The following is an 8952-nucleotide window of genomic DNA, read 5'->3' as shown; positions in this document are numbered from 1 at the left end:
TTAGGATTCAAGCTTTTCTTTCCCTCTAACTTTTCAATTTTTGGCAATGATTCTCTTGGAGAGAAAGTTTACCTCTGCTTACTTCAAACACATAATATGTTAGTGGAAATCACAAATAGAAAGAACTGGACTTCTTTTAAAAAGCACGATTCCTCTGACAGGTATGCGCAAATGTCTTTTACAAAAACATGCTTTAGAGGAACAGACTATATTATTCTGAAGAAGGCATAGATTTTATAAAGAGCAAATGGTTAAGCAGGGGGTACTTTCATCCAGGAATAGTATTATTAAGATACAGAACAGACTCTTTCTAATGAGAGTCTTAGTAAAGTGAATAAAATCATAAAGAGCCTCTCCCTGGAATAAGTGAGTCGTTCTTAGAGCAGACGAATTAGCTATCTCCTTGAGTTTCTTTCTCTAAACAGATTCACTGTATTTTCAGGTCAAATACAGCCTTTTTAGTATAGTCACAGTAATTACTCCTGGAGTCAAGTATTCTTTAAAATTGTTTTTCAAACAGAGTGGCTTTATACTCTTTTAAGAAAATTTCAAATATTCAAACACTGCAATTCTAAATAAAGGTTACAAAAGAGTTCCATTTTGAGTTCCATTGAACTCTACAATGTTTATCAGTAAATACATGAATAGAGGATTAAACTTAAAAGATCTTTTTGTAATCAATGAAAGGAAAGAGACACCTGGAAGAGAACTTTGACCAAATGTTCATTTTTTTCTAGTTACCCCACAGCATCACCTGAACGAGGAACTCATAGTAAATAAGTTGGAACAGTATTATGATGTCACGAATTGGAAAAGATGCCCAATATATTGAGAATTATAGTTCTTTAGTTGACAATTTCAGCCACATTTTTATTGTGGTAATGTTTATATAACATAAAATTAACTTTTATCCGAGCACTGAGGCTGAGGCAAAAGGATCACCTGAGCCCAAGAGATTGAGGTTGCTGTGAACTAGGCTGATTCTGCAGCACTCTGCTCAGGATGACAGAGCAAGACTCTGTCTCAAAAAGAGGAAAATTTACCATTTTAACCATGTTTATTTTCAGTTTGTATTTTTTTATTTCATATTAATATGAAGGTGCAAATAATTAAAATACATTGTTTGCATTTCTAAGGCAAAGTTCAAGTTGTAATTGAACCCTTCACCCAGGGATTTCCTCATACCCTTACATTGTGCACATCAAGTGAGAGATCATCCTATGCCCCCTCACTTCCCGTTTCCTCCCATCTTGCTGTTTTTTGGTTTGGGGGGGAGGTTGCAGTTTTTGGCTAGGGCTGGTTTTGAACCCACCACCTCCAGTATATGGGGCCAGCACCCTACTCCTTTGAGCCACAGACACCGCCCATGTCCTCCCACCTCTTAATGTGCTTGTGTTTTCCCTTCTATGGTTATATAGTTGTTTTTCTATTGGTCTCATATTAGTATTAAGTACGTTGGATACTTGTTTTTCCATTCTTGTGATACTTTACTGAGAATGAGCTTCAACTCCATCCAGGAAAATACAAAAGACATAAAGTCTCCATCTTTTTCATGGCCAAATAATATTCCATGGTACACGTATACCACAGGTTACTAATCCATTCTTGTGTTGATGGTCACTTGGATTGCTTCACACATGCAACCCATGTGTTGTATTCCCACATCTTGCCAATTCTGAATTGAGCTACAACAAACATTCTAGTGCAAATATCCTGGTGATAAAATGATTTATTTTCTTCTGGGTAGATATGTAATAATGGGATTGCAGGATCAAATAGAAGGTCTACCTTGTAACCATTTTTCTATATTGCACAACTATCACCACCACCCATTTCCAGAACCAGTTTTGTCTTTCACTTTAAACCAAAAGTTTAAACCCCTTAAAAAATAACTTCCCATCTTCCCTCACCCCCAGACCCTGGCAACTATCAATGTCATCCTTGTCTTTATCAATTTAACTTAATCTAGGTACCTCATATAAGCAGAATCCTATAGCATTTGTCCTTTTGTGACTGGCTTTTGACTTAGTGTAATGTTTTCAAGGTTCATTCAGCCTAGAGTATGTGTCAGAATTTCCTTCCTTTTGGAAAGCTGAATGCTATGTTATTATATATCAATACCATGTTTTGCTTATGGTTCAACCTTCCAGGGACATTCTGGTTGTTTCTACCTTTTGACTATTGTGGATAATTCTTCTGCGCACATCAGTGTGCTCATCTCTGTTTAAGTCGCACCTGCAGTTCCTTGAACTGATACCCAGAAGAGAAATTGCTGAACCATTTCAAAGAAAAAAATATTCTGACTTTTGTTAAAATGCTTAGGGAGAGTTTATTCAGGGCATCAAAATTATCATAGTAGAAGAGACAGAATACACCAAAAACAGCTGGGGATGTAGAGCCCATCTGCCCAGTGACAGAGTTAGTAATAGATGTAACATGACTAAGAGGGGTCTTCAAGTCTGGAAGCTTCTTGCTAAACTGACCCACAGGATTCTTGCTGAAGGCAGACCAGGGTGATCAGGTACCAAGGGTGGAAGGAAGATGAGCAACGTGATCAGATATCAAAAGTGATCAGATATCTAGGGTGAGGGATTCTCTAAGCTATTTAGCAGGATTCTTGCCACAACTGGGGCAGGCAGACCTAAGACAGGGCCCACAGATGATGTCCAGTTATAAAGAGGACTGAGAGTAGAGTGACAAAAATTTGGTCTGTCAATCATATAGTAATCCCAGGTGAAATTTTTTGAGGCACCACCACACAGCTTTCCACAGCAGCTGGGTCATGTTATATCCCCACCAGTAATTGCCTACAGGTCCCAGTTTCTCCATAGCCTTGCTAACATCTTTATTTCAGTTTTTTTGTTTTTGTTTGTTTTGATTTACAGTCATCCTAATTGGATATGACTATACATGCTCGTTGTCATTTTGATTTGCATTTCTCTGATGATTAATGATGTTGAGTATCTTTTCATTGCTTATTCCCCTTTGTATTGGCCATTCGTGTATCTTTTTTGGGAAAATGTCAATTCATGTCCTTTGTCCATATTTTGAACCAAGTTTTTGTTGTTGTGTTGTAGAAGTTATTTATATAATCTGAATATTCGTTTCTTTAAGATATGTAATTTGCAAATATTTTCTCCCATTACCGGGAGCTGCCTCTTCACTCTGTAGAGAATATCCTTTGATGTACAAAAGAGTTTTTTAAAATGTTGATGAAGTCCAACTGATCTCTTCTTCTTCCTTTTGTTCTCTATAGTTTTGGTGCCCTATAAAAGCTCACTTTATGAAGGTTTTCCCTTATATATCTCAAGAAAGTTTTATAGTTTTAGCTGTTCTGTTTAAGTCTTTGATCCATTTTGAGTTAGTTTTTGTATATGGTGTAAGGCAGGGCCCAAATTCATTCTTTTGCATGTGACTATCCAGTTTTCCCAGCACCATTTGTTAAGCAGATTCTCCTGTCTCTATTGAACAATCTCAGCACATTTGTTAAAATTTAATTGAGCACACACTTGAGAGTTTATTCTGGACAGTCTATTTCATTGATTTCATTGGTGTGCTTTAATGCCAGCATTCACTATTTTGGTAAGGGTAACTTTGTGAAAGTTGAAAGCTGAAAACAGCAAGTATGAGACTTCCACCCCTGCCCTTCTGTTTCAAGATTGTCTGGCGTGTTCAGAGTCCCCAGTGAATTATCTGAGGATTCCAAAGTCCATTTTAAGATGTATTTTCCTATTTCTTAAGATACCATTGGGATTTTCTTCTATGAACATGAGATATCTTTTCATCTATTTGTTTCTTATTTAATTTCTTTTAGTAATGTTTTATAGTCAATTACAGTCTTTCACCTCCTTGGTTAACTTTATTCCTAATCATTTTATTCTTTTTGATACTACTGTAAAAAAAATTGTTTTCTTTTCTATGAATCCATGAATTAGATATAAGCCATGTAATGTAATAAATAGTATCACAGGCCAACACATGATAGTGTAACTTATTTGACAAATCTGAACACATATACATGAGAAATTCATTAACCCTGTCTTCACTTTCTGTTTTCTAAGGGCATCTCATGTATGTTTTTCATTATTTAAAATGTAAATATACATTTAATTGAACTCACGGTTTTAAATTTTTCACAGTACTAATTTGAAGCTTATCAGAATGAATACTATAAAATACTTGAAAGAAAGTGTTTGTACTTTGTAGAAATTGAGATAGTAGAAAGTTTAGCATAGTGCAGAATATGCCACAGACCAAGTTTTGTTCATGTAAAGACAGTATTATTTGTGTGATTTCTGCAACAGAAAACTGGATTCTCTAGGAATGAAATAAGTTGCTGATGACAAATTAAAATTTACATTGCATTGCACTGATGTGATTTATAGAAGGAAAATGTTTTACTTTCAATCTGAATCCTTGTAAGTAAACATATCAAATTTGGTAACACTTTATATTCTGAAGAAAATTAAGAAATATCTTGTGATATGAAATAAGCATCCTTTTTTCCTTACATTAATAATATATTTTGAATAATACACTGATACAATTTACTATGTGATTTTCAATAAATTATATTTCTTGATATAACAATAGCAATAATAATATTGGTGATAATTGCAATCACAATTATCAGTAATTAAGAAACTACTCTAAGTCAGCATTTCCCATATATTCTTCTAGTCAACACAGTAAATTGTAAATAAGAAAATAAACAGAAGTTCAGAAAAAGACAGTTGATTTCCCCAAGTCACTCAAAAAAGACCATGTTATATTTCTCTTCTTTATCTTTTGGCTTTAGAAATTCCATACTTCCTCTGGCTACCAGGATGTCTATCACATAATCATGACCAGACAGCTTTGCTGGTCCCATTTGTATTTTCCCTGGTTGAAAGCTGGAGGTCAGGGACCCAACTTTCATCCTTGCCATAGGGGCTGGTCCTATCAGCACCTAGCATATGTGCATTGGTCCGATTTCATGAGGTTTGTATGTTCAAATAATGTTGAAAGTTATATCATTAACTAACAGAACAACACAAGCAATATTATAATAAGGAAAATTAGTAAAGAAATATAGTAATGATAGAAATGCACATACTGGGGTAAACTTTGACTTATGAAAGCATGATTTAAAAAGCAAAGTAGATTAACATGTTTTGTTAATGGCAACATAGATATGCCCATTGTAAAAACATTAATATAGAAAAGTATGAAGAAGAAGGTGAATATCTTCACAAATCCCTTCATAAAGAGATCAAAACATGCTTCCAGGTATTATCCCCTTAAGAATATATATATGTGTATGTGTTTGGTAGATGTACAATTTTATATAGATGATTTCTTCCTGTGGCATGCAATGTCTACTTTTTACTCAGCAATATGGCAGGGATATCATCCTGATTATAAATATTGAGTTATTATCATTTTTATGGATGCAAAATGTTCCTTATATAAAATATTATATTAAGAAAATTAGGTGGGTTCAAATTTCACTGCCATAACCAATGCTATGGTTAGCATGTTTGCGCATCTATTTTAATTTCCTTGGTTGATTATGTCTTTAAATTCCAAGATGTTGGCTGTTTGGGTCCAAAGTTAGAAGCACGATGTTGCAGTATAAAATTGTAAGCTACTCTGTTATAAAATTGAAACACATTATTAGCCAGCTGACTGCTGGAGGCAGTCAGTGTATAAAGATGTGAACCCTAATGGCCAGTACTGACAAAAAGATTATATTCACTTTATCACAGATACCAATATACACAAGCCTGATAGATCTGGAGTACAGAAGTCTACTTAATTACTCCCTATATCCAGTTTTTCCCCCTTTCTTACTAACCACACCCTCATTTCTTTACAGTGGCAGTATTGGGAGCCAAATGTTTTATCATTTTCTCTGATCTAGTAAAACTTAATCAGAAGCCTATTGTTAGCTTTTAGGAAAAAATTAAAATTTTTTAAATTATAAAATGGCACAGATATGGTCTTTTCCCCTTTTGTTTGGGACATGAATGTGATGGCTGGAGCTGCAGCAGCCATATGTAGCAACCCAAAGGAAAAGCCAAAGACTGACAGAGACTCACCACAGCCATGATGGAACTGCTGAACCAATGGAAGCAGTTACCTAATCTAGGCATTTTATTTCACAAGAAATGCAAATTTTATCTATTTAAGGCATTTTAATTTTGCTGTTCATACCAGCTCTTGAGTACAAACTTTACTAATACAGAAAGCTATTTTAAAAGTCCTAGAAAAAATTGATGGAGAACTAATCTAAGTAATGACAATTGGGAATAGAGAGGCCAGAACAGAGACATATATGTAGATAGCGAATACACAGGATCATGTCACTAAGCTGTGTGTTATAAGGGAGGTTGACGATTCAGGAATTATCCAGAGGATCTGGTTTAGAAAGATTTTTTTCAGGCTCACTCCTGCCAACTTGTATCTCCATTTTTTAACCAGTCCCAGCTCTTTAAAACCTCTTTACATTTTCAAATGCTTCTCTCTGTTCAGCATCTCTTCAGTCCTACTCCATCTAGTAAGCTGCTATTTACAAGGTTTGACCATTAAGTTCATAAACTTGTCCTAGAAAAAGTGCTACATACCTGATTGTTGAATATCATTTCAATCACCTTCAAAGTACTCCCCTTGGGAAGTTATGCACTGTGGCCAGCACCTAGTTCACCCTTCAAAGCAATCTTGGAACTCTTTTTCTGGAATGTCTATCAGAGCTGTCAACTTACCTACAAGGTCTAACAATTAAGTTTGCAAACTTATCCTAGAAAAAATCCTTTGAAGAGTGGACTAGGCGCTGGCATCAGTACACAGCTTCCCTAGGGGAGTAGACGAAAATGGCCATAATGATATTCAGCAATGAAGTATGTATAGGGTGACCAGATTTTAACATTTGTAAAGCGGGACAACATGGCGGGGGGTGAGGGCAGGGCCTGACAACAATGCAAACTTTGATAAGCAGTTCTCCATCATCACTTCTCAATAATTATTTGTTATTATTACAGTTTAACATTATAAAATTAACAAAAATAATATAAAACTCATATTCTGGAGAAATAGCCACATGGCAGCCAAAAACCGTATATTCCCTTCCTGTTCTCCCACCCATTCGTGCATTCTTTCCAAAAATCAGGACTTTTTTAAAATGCCGCAGGATGCGAGACAAATTGTTAAAAAGAGGGACTGTCCCGCCAAAAGCAGGATGTCTGGTCACCCTAACTATGTAGCACCTTTTCTAGGATAAGTTTGTGAACTTGTCTAACTTCATATACTTTAAATTTATTTCAAATATTACATTCTTGGCACCCTCCTTATCGCTTAAAAGTAGAATAGTCCTCTTCTATAGACAAATACTAGCCATATTTATAATGTGCCAGATATCATGTATTTTATAAATATTAAGTAACTTTTATTATTTTATCAATCTCTAAAGTAGGTACTGCTAAAAAGTCCTCATATTACTGATAAGGAGTACTCAGATAGAGAAATATTTATTTACCTTGAGTAATAATCTTCAAAATAACAGAATTCCCACTTGAATATACAAAATATGGCTTTAGAAATTTGGCTAAACTGCTTCACACAGGAGAAACAAAAGGAGAAATAAGCAATAAAATGAATGAATTTTCAGTCTCACTCCGGCCAACTTTTATCTCACTTTATTTCATCACTCCCAGATTTTTAAAACCTCTTTACATTTTCAAATGCTCCTCTCTGCCATAGGGCCATGGTTGCAATTATGCTATCCCACCTGTACTTGGTTGAATGGCAGCCTCCAGAAAGATAGGACCATACCCTAGTCCCAGTGAATGCAGCCTTATTTAAACAAAAGGGTCTTTACAGATGTAGTTATGTTAAGATCTTGAAATGATATCATACTGGATTATCAGGGTGGGCCCTAACCTAGTGAGAAAAGTACTTATAAGAGACAACACAGAGGAGAGACTGAGAGAAGAGAGAAAGACCATGTGAAGACTGAGCAGATACTGGAGTGATGCGGCCACAAGCCAAAATCACCTGGAGCCACTGGAAGCTGAAGGAGGCAAGGTAAAATCCATCCTTACCATCTGTGGAGGAAGTGGGCCCGGTTAATAACTCCTTGATTTCAGACTCCTGGCCCCCATAGAATAAGTTAATACATTTTTTGTTATAAGTCACTAGATTTGTAGTAATTGTTACAGCATCCCTAAAAAGCTACACCCATGGTCATTTAGAGCCCATGATCTAAAACCTAATTTGGAGGAGTGGTCCCACATATCTTATATGATCACTTCCTATGTCACAAAGTCTCATCAGTAAGGATGATCATTGTTAGTAGAAGCTTCAAATCTCTGCTGAAGAATTTTCTGCTAGAAGGTAATATAGTTAGAGGCTAAGAACACAGGCACTAAACTACTTGGGTTTTAAATCTTTTTCTACCATTTAAATGCTGTCAGCTGGAGGAAATTTTATAACTTCTATGGGCCTAAGAGTTTATCATACATAAAACAAAGAAAAATATAGAAATTCTTTCAAAGTTTGGCTTCAAGAAATAACCAAAATATAAAGGACATTAAAATGCCGAGTCCTAGTAAATACACAATCAATGTTAGTCAATCATTCCATGATTATGGATGAATTTTCCTCTTAACCAGTGGGAATGCAAGACAATTCTTATTACTCCCTCCTAACAAACTGTTCTAATAACACATTTCCAGGCAATTGTTTGTAATATAGGTACTTACAAAAATAATTGGATAGTGCTACTTAACATCAATATATTAATCCAACATGGCACTAGTCATATTAGAGGAGATGATACATCATGGAAAAACTTCAAGAGTAAAACATTTTTTTCATTAGATAAGTACGAAAAGATTAAATGCCAATTAGCAAGACTTCTACCAGTGGGCCAAACATTCCGACAATGTATATGTCTTTCTTAAATATTTTGGATGT

Source organism: Otolemur garnettii, unplaced genomic scaffold (genome assembly GCF_000181295.1).
Source record: "Otolemur garnettii isolate 467f Iridium unplaced genomic scaffold, OtoGar3 scaffold00006, whole genome shotgun sequence".
NCBI classification, from domain to species: Eukaryota; Metazoa; Chordata; class Mammalia; order Primates; family Galagidae; genus Otolemur; species Otolemur garnettii.
Note: the sequence above shows the minus strand (reverse complement) of the source record.